The sequence below is a fragment of the Muntiacus reevesi genome, chromosome 7, assembly GCF_963930625.1.
Source record: "Muntiacus reevesi chromosome 7, mMunRee1.1, whole genome shotgun sequence".
Taxonomy (NCBI): domain Eukaryota; kingdom Metazoa; phylum Chordata; class Mammalia; order Artiodactyla; family Cervidae; genus Muntiacus; species Muntiacus reevesi.
In genome coordinates, this window is record NC_089255.1 from 25,838,340 (window position 1) to 25,850,435 (window position 12,096).

At 42.2% G+C, this 12,096-nt stretch overlaps 1 protein-coding gene across 1 annotated transcript in view; it reads left to right on the plus strand.

The window, feature by feature from the left end:
* The first annotated feature begins 2,438 nt into the window (after nt 1–2,438).
* Nucleotides 2,439–12,096, plus strand: part of TEP1 (telomerase associated protein 1) — a 49,438-nt gene continuing 39,780 nt past the window's right edge. Inside the window, exon 1 of the mRNA XM_065940118.1 lies at nt 2,439–2,611. The gene's annotated coding sequence lies outside the window, so the exon portion shown is untranslated. The remainder of the gene's footprint in view (nt 2,612–12,096) is intronic.

The window sequence follows — 12,096 nt, forward strand, 5'->3', positions numbered from 1 at the left end:
GGACTCAGCGCTTTTGCTGCTGTGGCCTAGGTTCAATCCTCGGTTGACATCAAGTGCTCCCAAATAGGTGCTTGTTCATAAACCACTTGTCCAGTGCAATTCTTTGAAGCAGGCAGTGGTTAGACTGAATAAAGGCTTCCCTGGTGGCTAGCCATAAAGAATCTACCCACTATGCAGGACAGGCAGCTTCTATCCCTGGGTGGGGAAGATCCCCTGGAGAAGCAAATGCAACCCACCCCAGTATTCTTGCCTGGGAAGTCCCATGTACAGAGGAGCCTGGAAGGCTATAGTCGATGGGATTCAAAAGAGTCAGACACAACTGAGCAACTGAGCATACACACACACAATTAGGCTCTAACATTATTTTAAATATAAAGATAAGGCATTTTATGCATAGTTTAATATACACTAAAATTTCTAGGAATGCCACTACCATGAACATTGTGGGACGACTATACCTTGTTTCATTCAAAAATTTGCTAAAAATTATTTTGGAAAATCATGGAATCAGCAATTCTGTTTGTGATATCTGAATCACCATTGAACATCCCTGTATCATGCTGCATCTGTAACTGTTAAATTCAAGGTGATTCTATAGAGAGATGTATACATCTAAGTATCTCATTGTGTCTTCTTATCGTGTCCAACTACTTACGTATATAAACACATAGTATTTTATAATAAATTACCTTCTCTCTGCAAGGAGATCCAACCAGTCCATCCTAAAAGAGATCAGTCCCGGGTGTTTGTTGGATGGACTGATGCTGAAGCTGAAATGCCAATACTTTGGCCACCTCATTCGAAGAGTTGACTCATTGGAAAAGACCCTGATGCTGGGAGGGATTGGGGGCAGGAGGAGAAGGGGATGACAGAGGATGAGATGGCTGGATGGCATCACCGACTTGATGGACATGAGTTTGAGTAAACTCCGGGAGTTGGTGATGGACAGGGAGGCCTGGCGTGCTGCGATTCATGGGGTCGCAAAAAGTCGGACACGACTGAGCGACTGAACTGAATGAACTGAACTGAACTGAACCTTTTCTCTACTGTTCTTTTATGTCTCTTTAGGCATTTTATAAACTTTTGGACTGTGTATCTAGCTGAAATACACTATCTATAATTTGTAGCTCAGGATCAAACAGGGAATATAAAAATATTTCTTATAAAAAGAGTGTTGGGACTAATGGGATAGGTGGTAAGAGAGGCAACTAAGGAAGTTAGGTGGGATCTGGGTTCCCTCAATTCTGAGACGAAGCTCAGTTGTCCCCTGAGAATGCAAGTGCCCTCCCAGGCTTGTATGCATGCTCAGCTCTTTCAAGACCATAAACTGTAGCCCACCAGGCTCCTCTGTCCATGGAATGTCCTAGGAAAGAATACTGGAACAGGTTGCTACTTTCTCCTCCAAGGGATATTCCCCACCTGGGAATTGAACCCCTCTCTCCTGCTTGGCAGGTGGACTCTTTACTATCGAGCAACCTGGGATGCCCACTCCCCACCCTTAGGAAAAGTGAAAGTTAGTCATTCAGTTGTGTCCAACTCTTTGTGACCCCATGGATTATAGCTTACCAGGCTCCTCTGTCCATGGAATTCTCCAGGCAAGAATTCTGGAGTGGGTTGCCATTTCCTTCTCCAGCAGATCTTCCCAACCCAGGGATCAAACCCAGGTCACCCGCATTGCAGGCAGACTCTTTACTGACTGAGCCACCAGGGAAGCTTACCCTTAGGAAAGGGATATTTTATTGGAGACAGATAGTCATAATCTGTTTAACACGAGGTAATCATGTTTCTCCTGCTGGAATCTGTTGGGCCCTGCTCTTTATGAAATAGCACTAGCATTACCATCGTAAAGGTCACTTGTCTCTTTGCTGAGCCTGGTCCCACCTTTAGGGAAACAGTTCTGCATTAGCCATTCAGAATGGCTCCAAAAAATTCTTTGTAATCCAGGGACCTCTCCCAGATGGGCATAGGCATGCTCTTAGTTCACTCAGCTTTGATCATTTGATATTTACATCCAGCTACAGGCCATTGCTTTAGATCTTCCCTTTCCTTTTACTTCTATTTTTACCAAGTAACTTGCACCTGAATTAACAGTCCCATTATATTTGATACCAGAACAAAATGTGGCCAGATCGGCAAAGAACATAACAAAATCTTTTCCAAGAAATGGTGTTGGAAGACATAACAAAAGAGGAAATTTCGCAAAAGAAGAGAATTTGGTAGCAGGGGAAACCTGAAGGACAGGAGAAGCGAGGGTGAGGAAAGGGGAAAGAAGGTGCGGCTTGAGAGTGGCACTAACCGCGGGCCCAGAAAAGGCTGCAAAGTGCTCGGTCTATCCCCGCCGTCAGCCGCCGTTCTCTCCGCCCCGCGGGCCGCGCCCAGTCCCGCACGGTCTCCGCCCCTCGCCCCGCCCGGCTCCGCCTCGGGTTTCCACTCTTCCCACCAGCGGAACCCAGGGCCGGATCCTATTCCTGCTGCTCGGAACCGAAAGCAGCTAGCTGCTCCAGGCCCGGGTGTCTCCCTGGAGGATCGGGAACCTGCAGCGCTGGCCCCGGCCTGTGTCTCGGCGTGGGCTGGGCCCCCGGGGCCGGCGGGAAGGGCGTAGCGCGGCCAGGTAGTGACCTCCCCGGACGCGGCAGGGCGGGCGCCGAGCCTCGGCCGGGCTCCTCGGACAGTCTGGGGGCGGAGGTGGAGTGTGAAAGAGGGAGCGAGAAGGCTGGAGGAACGGGAGGGCCCGGGGGTGGAAAGGACCCTGAAGGAGGGAGGAAGAGGCCAGATGAGCATGGGTCCTCTTCCTTGTTCTGTGTGTTCCTTGGAAGGGAACCCGGGCTGTGTTTAAGCAGGGTGGAGTGTCACACAGTCAACTTAAAACTGTGGCGTCTACTAACGTGCTTCCCAGGTGGCGCCAGTACTAAAGAACCCGCTTGCCAATGCAGGGGATATAAGAGATGCCAGTTCCATCCCTGGGTTGGGACGATCCCTTGGAGGAGGGCATGGCAACCCACTCCAGTTTTCTTGCTTGGAGAATCCCATGGACAAAGGAGCTTGGCGAGCTACAGTCCATAGGGTCGCAAAGAATCCGAAAGGACTGAAACAGCAGGCAGCGTCTAAAGTATGATTCTCTTTATTGTTGTTTATGCCAAAGCCTTTGACTGTGTGGATCACAATAAACTGTGGAAAATTCTGAAAGAGATGGGAATACCAGACCACCTGACCTGCCTCTTGAGAAATCTGTATGTAGGTCAGGAAGCAACAGTTAGAACTGGATATGGAACAACGGACTGGTTCCAAATAGCAAAAGGAGTAGTACTTCAAGGCTGTATATTGTCACTCTGCTTATTTAACTTACATGCAGAGTATATCATGAGAAACACTGGGCTGGGTGAAGCACAAGTGGAATCAGGGTTGCCGGGAGAAATATTAATAACCTCAGATATGCAGATGACACCACCCTTATGGCAGAAAGTGAAGAAGAACTAAAGAGCCTCTTGATGAAAGTGAAAGAGGAGAGTGAAAAAGTTGCCTTAAAGTTCAACATGCAGAAAACTAAGATCATGGCATCCGGTCCCATCACTTCATGCAAATAGATGGGGAAACAGTGAAAGCAGTGGCTGACTTTATTTTTCTGGGTTCCAAAATCACTGCAGATGGTGACTGCAGCCATGAAATTAAAAGACGCTTACTCCTTGGAAGGAAAGTCATGACCAACCTAGACAGCATATTAAAAAGCAGAGACATTACTTTGTCAACAAAGGTCCATCTAGTCAAAGCTATTGTTTTTACAATAGTCGTGTGTGGATGTGAGAGTTGGACTATAAAGAAAAGCTGAGCGCCGAATAATTGATGCTGTTGAACTGTGGTGTTGGAGAAGACTCTTGAGAGTCCCTTGGACTGCAAGGAGATCCAACCAGTCCATCCTAAAGGAGATCAGTCCTGAATATTCATTGGAAAGACTGATGTTGAAGCTGAAACTCTAGTACTCTGGCCACCTGATGTGAAGAACTGACTCATTTGAAAAGACCTTGATGCTGGGAAAGATTGGAGGCAGGAGGAGAAGGAAACGACAGAGGATGAGATGGTTGGATGGCATCACCGACACGATGGACATGGGTTTGAGTAAGCTTCAGGAGTTGGTGATGGACAGGGAGGCCTGGCATGCTGTGATCCATAGAGGTGCAAAGAGTTGGACACGACTGAATGACTGAACTGAACTGAACTGAGTCTGTCTTTGCAACCCCATGCTCTATAGCCTGCCAGGCTCCTCTGTCCATGAGATTTCCTAGGCAAGAAAACTGGATTGGGTTGCCGTTTCCTTCTCGAGGGGATCTTTCCGACCCTGGGATCAAACCTTTGTCTCCAGCATTGTCAGGTGAATTCCTTACTGCTGAGCCACCTGAGAACCCCCAAATTACAATCCAATGGCTTGATGAATTCTGCTTCACAATAATAGAAAGTGCCTACATCAAACAAGGATCCTCTTTGTGTAAAACAAAAGAAAGAAGGAGGGGGTGGTGGATATGGGGGAAGGAGAAGTATAGACCTATACATGTACTTTATATGCATAGAAAGTTTCTGAAACTCTTCATATAAAACTTAGTGGTGGTTGTCCTTGGAGAATGGAACTCGAGATGGGAATTTTTACTTTTCATTTGTAGGTCAGTTGAATCTCCTTCACAAGCACCAGGGAGAGAAAAACATGTAACTGTAGTTTTTTCTACCTTTATAATGGGACTTCTTTTTAAAATCTTGAGTCAATTCTGAGACTCCCCACTCCTTTTGCTGGGGGCTTATATAGCACAAAGACATGAGGGAAATGTACAAAGCATACAACAAAAAGCATTCTTTTTGTTGTTGTTGTTAAATTTTTTTTTTAATTGAAGTATAGTTGATTTACAGTGTTGTGCCAATCTCTGCTTTACAACAAAGTGACTCAGTTATGTACATATATACATTATTTTAAAATATTCTTTTCGATTATGGTTTTTCACAGGATATTGAATACAGTTCCCTGTTCTATATATTAGGACCTTGTTTATCCATTTTAAATGTAATAGTTTGCATCTACCAACCCCAATAGCTTGTATGTACCAATCCCAGTCCATCCCTCTGCCTCCCTTCCTTCCCCTTGGCAACCACAAATCTGTTCTTTATGTCTATGAGTTAGTTCCTGTTTTGTAAATGGATTCATTTGTATCATATCTTAGATTCCATGTATTAGTGATATATAGTATTTACCTTTCTCTTTCTGACTTACTTCACTTAGTATGATGATATTTAGTTACATCCCTGTTGCTGCAAATCAGGCCATCATTTTTAAAAAAAATTAATTAATTTTTGGCTGTGCTGGGTCTTCATTACTTTGTGAGGGCTTTTCTCTATATGTGGTAAGTGGGGGCTTCTCATTGCGGTAGTTTCTCTTGTTGTGGAGCATGGGCCCTAGGGCTCACGGCCTTCAGTAGTTGTGGCATGTGGTCTTAGTCGTTGAGGCTTCTAGACTCTAGACCACAGGCTTAATTGTTGTGGCTCACACGCTTAGCTGCTTATGGCATGTGGGATCTTCCCTGACCAGGGATTGAACCTGTGTTTCCTGCGTTGGCAGGCAGATTCTTTACCACTGAGCCACCAGGGACATCCAGGCCATCATTCTTCATTCCATTTGCCCACACTGATAACCAGTGAGATATCCATTGTCCTTTCTGGTTCTGGATTGTCAGTCCATTCGAATCTTCTTGGAAGCATTCTACATTTCGGTCCATAAAGTCTTACACGTTAAGGATTCAGTGACTGACTCAATGCTAACAACATACTTTTTCCTAAAAAATGTAAATAGGAGGTAAGCATTTCTCCAAATAAGAGAGTATATACATTCCTAATAATATTAATTCAAGCATTCTGTCAGATGGAAGTTCTTAATTTGCAGTTAATGGAGATTCTAGGAGATCCATGGTGGACTTCCTGAAAACTGAATGCAAAATAGTATATACTCATGTGAAAAAGCTCCATAGCTTTCACCAGATTTTCAAGAACTTCTGAATCCCATGGACTAGGCACTGTTCCGACAATGGTGAACAAGGCTGAAGGGTCTTTGTCCTCAGGAACTTATAGTCTAGGGGAATGAAAGACAAATGAACAATTACAGTACAAAGATGTGTTCTCTGCTTGAGGAAGTAAAGTGTGGGAACAAAGAAGGACCACCTATACCAGGCTGAGGGCTGGGTTTCACCTGAGGCTCCTTGGAGGCACTGACTATTAAACTGAGGCCTTCAGAGTGAGAAGGAAGTAGAATTTGGCCTAGTAAAGAAGGGGTTGGGGAAGAGGGGTGGTCTTGGAAGAAGGATGAGTGTTCCAGGCCTTTGCCTGTGCAAAGATCCAGAGTCAAGAGATACCTTGGCAATTCATAAGCTGAAAAGAGTTTGTATGGTTCAAGCGTAAAGTTGGATGGGAGTAGCAGGAAAAAATGAGACTGGGAGATTAGAAGCTAGGTTATGTGTGTGATGCTGGGCATACACAGGTGAACAAGACGAAGGAGCCCTGACCCTCAGGGAGTTTTATTTTATTAAGGAGAAATGGTGAACAAGTAGGCAGATAACACAACAAGATAAGTTTTTATCTTGATGAAATAAAGTGATGCAGTAAGTGGTGGCTGGGGTATGTATTGGGAGCTCCTTTAGGTAGAGCTATGTACTGTGTTGCTGGGATCCAAATTGGCTACTCAGCACCCTGGGGGAAAATATTAGTACACCCTCAGCCGCTGATTAGTAATGGGCTATTACCCCTCTATTGTCCTGAAAGAAGGTTTTTCCATTTAACCAGAGGTTTTGTACTCTGCTGCTCTGGACTCCAGTGTTGGAGCATTGCAGTAACCCTAAATGAATCAGTGTTTAGATTGTTTATCACAAAAAGAGCGTGTTGTAGAATCTGGTGAGGGGAACTATACTTAAATTCACCTTCCTGTAGTTTTAAAATTTGAGTTTTTAGGGTCTGATGTGCTCTTTCTATGATGGCTTGTCCCTGTGGGTTATAAGGGATACCTATGCTATGTTTTATATGAAACCTTGTACAAAAGTCTTGAAAAGATTTAGAAGTGTAAGCAGGGGTGTTGTCAGTTTTAAGACATTAGGATAGCACAAGTCTAACAGTGAGGGGTTATTTTTGGTAGAAACAGAATGAGCTTTTATATGTATCATAATCTTAAATAACACTTATTTACTCTACTAAAGTAACAAAAGATTTTAAAAACAAATATAAATCACTTAAAGGCAAAGAAATTCATAATCTGTTATTGAAAGATTCATTCTAAGAAAACTTTGTTCTCTTAAAATAGAGAGTAGACTAAATTCCAGTCTGTTACCAATTTACCGGATAGCAAACAAACAAAATTTTTCAGTTAATCTTAGAAAAGTCTTTTTATAAATCTTGAAGAACTAGCAGTATTTTTTTAAAAGCATGAAAGTGAAACCATACAAGGCATGTTTAAAATCTAATTAAATTGTAATTGACATAGTATCCTGGTCATTGCTGTGACTTGTAACACTTTAACGTGATAACTAAAATTATAACTGACAACATTTTACCAGGACATATCAGATTTTCATGAATTTCACATAATTTCTAGGATATCTATATAAGTAATATCAACCATACAATATAACCTGAGAAGATTTATCACTCCTCCAACAATAATTCCCATGCAATTTAACATGTCAAATGAACTCAGGTAGTTTAATAGCTCTTTGGGATGTCTCAGGGGCCCTCTGAAGCATCCCAAAGTCAGCTAGAAGTCAAGCCATTTAGGCAGTTTTGTCAATAAATATCAAAAGGGTTTATAGTACTCTGTCAGGTAGAATCATATAGATCACTGTGAAATAATATATTTACTTAGCCAAAGTAAAAAAGATTTCAAAGGTAAACATAGAACAGATCACTCCAGAGGTAAAGAAACTTAAAATCCATTATCAAAGGCAGTTCAACATCTCAAGAAAACTTGTATTTATGCACAAAACTCTTCCCTTGGAGTGCACTTTCCATCAAACCTTCTTAACACTTTCTGTACCCATTACTTCGTTCTCCCATCCTGAAACAGCCACCTGTAGGTCAGACTTGCTTCCCTTTTTTTTTTTTTTCATAAAATGTAACTTCATTTTTCATACCTTCTTTACTGAACACACACATCCTACTTTCTTTAAGCAACCAAGAATTTACTTTTATATTAGCATTCTATAGATTGGTGAACATAAATACCAGTGATAATTCATAAAAAAAATTCTAGCGAATATCTCAGGATGGCATCAAATATTATTTATTAATAGTCTAAAATCTTTAGTTTCTCTGAAAAAGGAAATTAGTGTTCAGTAATGAATGTTTCAGAATCTTATTATTATTTTTTTAAATGATCTAGCTATTCAATAAATCAGTTACTTAATTTAGCACAACCCTAGAAATTCAGGTTACCAAAATCTAAAGGGACTGTTTTAGAGAGACATTTCTAAAGTATGATGATTTTTAATAGTTTATGTAAAAACTCCTATCTTATTTACATTTTTTTTGGAAGTTTCTTTACTTGAGGTACTTTCCTTACTGACAAACTTGTAACAGATATTACAATATAACAATATTTAGCTTATAATAAACCTAGGCATAATGAAAATATTTTACTTGATGTTAATTACTCTAAGACATGTCTATATTAGACAGGTCAACAAACAAACATTAATATCAGGTATTTAATACTGAATATTTTCCAGTTTACCTGAACCTGGAATTTATTGTTTAATTTAGAATTATTTGATTTGTAAGCGCTTACCTTTTTTTTTAAGCCAATTAAATAGAGCTCATTTACAAATTAACCTAAAAAATATTACCCGGAGACAAAGACATACCAAGACATATTTAGACAGACACAGTGCAAGATCTAGCTTCATTTTCTAAGTTTGGTCATGAATTAGATATTACAATATAAAATTTACTAGTTTATAAAAAAGTTGAAATAAATAAAAATTTTTAAAGGCTTTTCCCCTTTTTCCCTCAGTGTCAGGATTTAGAGATGGTCTAGATAAGTGTTCCTGAGAGCCCTGGTCTCAAGGCACAGGGAAAGAAAATGAAGTTATAACAAAAAGCAAAATGGCCATCAAAAATCACAACACAGAACAGAGTTAAAACACACACATATAAACCTGGCAGTCTTCATCAGACACTCCCTTAAATACAAGAATACAGTCTCTCAGAAAACCTTCTACAGAGACACAGAACGTCAGATGTCTTCTAAGATTTTAAGAGCAGGAAAGGAAAAGAAGGAGGAGGAGGAGGCAGGAAAGGGGGGAAAAAGGGGTGGCCTTACAGACATCTCCTGCCACCTGCAGACACCCAGGCGTTATGGGACTTTTCCCTGGGCTTCCAGAGAAGGGAGGACTGGAACTCGGCCCTACCAGAATTCGAGTTCTCTGCCAAGAGGAGGTGATCAGTCTCCAATCCTCAGCTCAAGCTGAGGCCCTTCGACCAAATTACCGGGGGATTAGAAAAACGGGAAGGATAGGAAGGGCTAAGGAGAGGACAGAGAGAGGGAAGGGGAGAGAGTCAGTAAAGTCTCTTGTTCTTTACTAGTCGGGGCACTCTGGCCAGTTGTCTGTGTCAGGAGGAGACCAAGGACAAAAGGGTCCCAGTTGCGGCCGCTGGGCCTGGTCCATTGGCAGGCAAGCTGGCCCCTGAGTACCCCGAGTGGTCAGGATGTCAGTCTCCGCGAAGAAGAGTCCCTATCAGTTGCAGGAAGGGGGACCACTTCCAGGGCCTGTAACTGGGCTTTTATAAATGAACTGTCTGAGGAGACACGTGTGCTGACAAATCAAGAGATCTCATTGGAAAGGGCACCCGGGTGGAGGGCAGGAGGGTAAGGGAACTCAGGAGAACTGCTCTCTTCTGGAAAACAAGGACATTGCTCTTGGACAAACGTAGAAAAGAACTGAACACTGGTCTTTTTAACTTTAATTCCTCTGCGGTTAAGGAGTTGCATTATGATTCCAATAAAAAGCTGTCTTTCTTTTGACTCACTGTTACCCATTTTTGTTACTAATTAGAAGAAGAAAAAAAGGAAAAAAAAGGAAGAGGCTTAATTTTAGAGAAGAAAGAACCTGAAACGTACCCACCTTTCTTACCCTATCTTTCTTATGTAGGGGGACCTGTAGCGCCCTAGGGGGTTTCTAAAACCTGAAGCCTACCCACTTTCCTTACCCTACCTGTCTTATGCAGGGGGGCCCGCGACACCCTAGTGGGGTCCTAGCCATCCCGAAAACTGGACAATGAGAGACTTACCCTCGGGTTCCCTGTTTGTGGTGCCACTTGCCGGGGTCCAGCCTCGGCAGGATCCAGGGGGTACCCTCAGGATGAATGGCGTCGGCGAGAGAAGACACGTGAGATCAGCCTTGATAGGGCCAAGTCTGCAAGGGAGAGAGAGAGAAAGAGAGAGAGAGAGAGAGAGAGAGAGAGAGTGACCAGACGGGGGGTGCAGCCGAGTCTGGCAGGGTCTGGCAATGCTTTATTTTTTACCGTAGCTTTTATACCCTAAGTTAGTACATTTCTAAGGGGAAGATAGTTTAACATTACATCAGCTTGTTCTTCATGAAACCAGGGTGTTTTCTGCATACTTCTTTGTTTATGACGATCTTGTACATTATCTTCTGGCCTTAACATTTTATGCAAGTCAGGTAAATATAAACCTATTTTCTGTTTCTATGGTGACCTTAACTGAAAGGTAGCAGTCTCATTGGGCAACAGTACAGAGTATAACCTTGTTAACACAAAAATTAACCCTTTTGCAGAAGTTGTCAGTTGAATTTTACCCTGTACAGACTCTGCGGCTTCAGTGAGGCAGCCTCTGCTTAGCACTCCTGGTTGACAACTAACAACCATCTCATTGTTACCACACTAGGGCTAAGCTCTTATTTTTCTAGATCTATAACTATATTAACAGTGGTTTCTATAACAACATTAGCACATTAAGAGCAAAAACACAGCAAGCAAATGTTAACCCAATAGCTACTTTTAGAATAATTTTTCTTGTGTTTTCTAATAGGGCTTCCTCACCCCCTTAAGGGCTCTATGTCTATTAGGGCCTTTATATGATCAGGCTCTTTATGTTATTTTATGATTAGGGTATTATAAGCAATCATGCATATTAGTACCAAGGGCATAAACGCATTTGCCAAACAAACTAAAATACCAGCAAAGGAGTTTAAATTAAAACACTCCTTTCACCCTGGATAATCTCATAAAATACCACCACCCAGGAAACTTATTGATTAAAGTTCTAAATTGATTCTTACTTGGAAAGAGATCGGGGAAGGCCTTCTGCCTGTGTCACAGAAATTAGGGAGTAGTCAATTGAGGCAGGCATCAGAAAGACAGATGTTATCTTTAAGGTGAGCGCCGGGGGCAGCTTTTCGGAATCCCTGAAAACCTGATCCTCCTTGCCTGTCAGGTTTTCTCCCTCATGACCTTGTCATGGCTAGGGTCTCGTGTGCTGGCTTCCGGCACTGTGTGCTGTGTGAATTGGAGCATTTCAGCAAAGATGGTGACAGGCAGAACAGAGAATTAGATTTGGGAGATATTGAAGGAGTAGAATCAATAGGGTTTGGTAGTTTATTGGATGATAATAATAATAAATAACAATAACTTGCATTTAAGCTCCAGACACTACTCTTAAGTGATTCATTTATTATTGTTATTATTTTTACTTATTCCTGTACAACTATATGAGGTAGGCATTTATTTCAGTTTTGTCGGTGAGGAAACTGTGGCACAGAGTTTGAGGAACCAGTCCAAGGTCTCGTCAAGATTCAAACTCAAGCCTATTTTATTCAAACCCCTGCAAGCAGAGGGGGCAATGAGGGGAAGTGGATTTGGGGAAGAGGTAGAAAAATGATGCCTTTGGGATCTATGGAGTATTGGATACCTTTGGGTCATCCAAGTGGTGATGTCCAACAAGGGAATGGATAAATGAGTATGAAACTCAGATGAGACCTGGGTCATGGAATAAATATGTGAGTTGCCAACATAGCAGTGTTATTTGGAGCAACAGAGTAGGTGAGACCATCTTGAGAAAGTAGT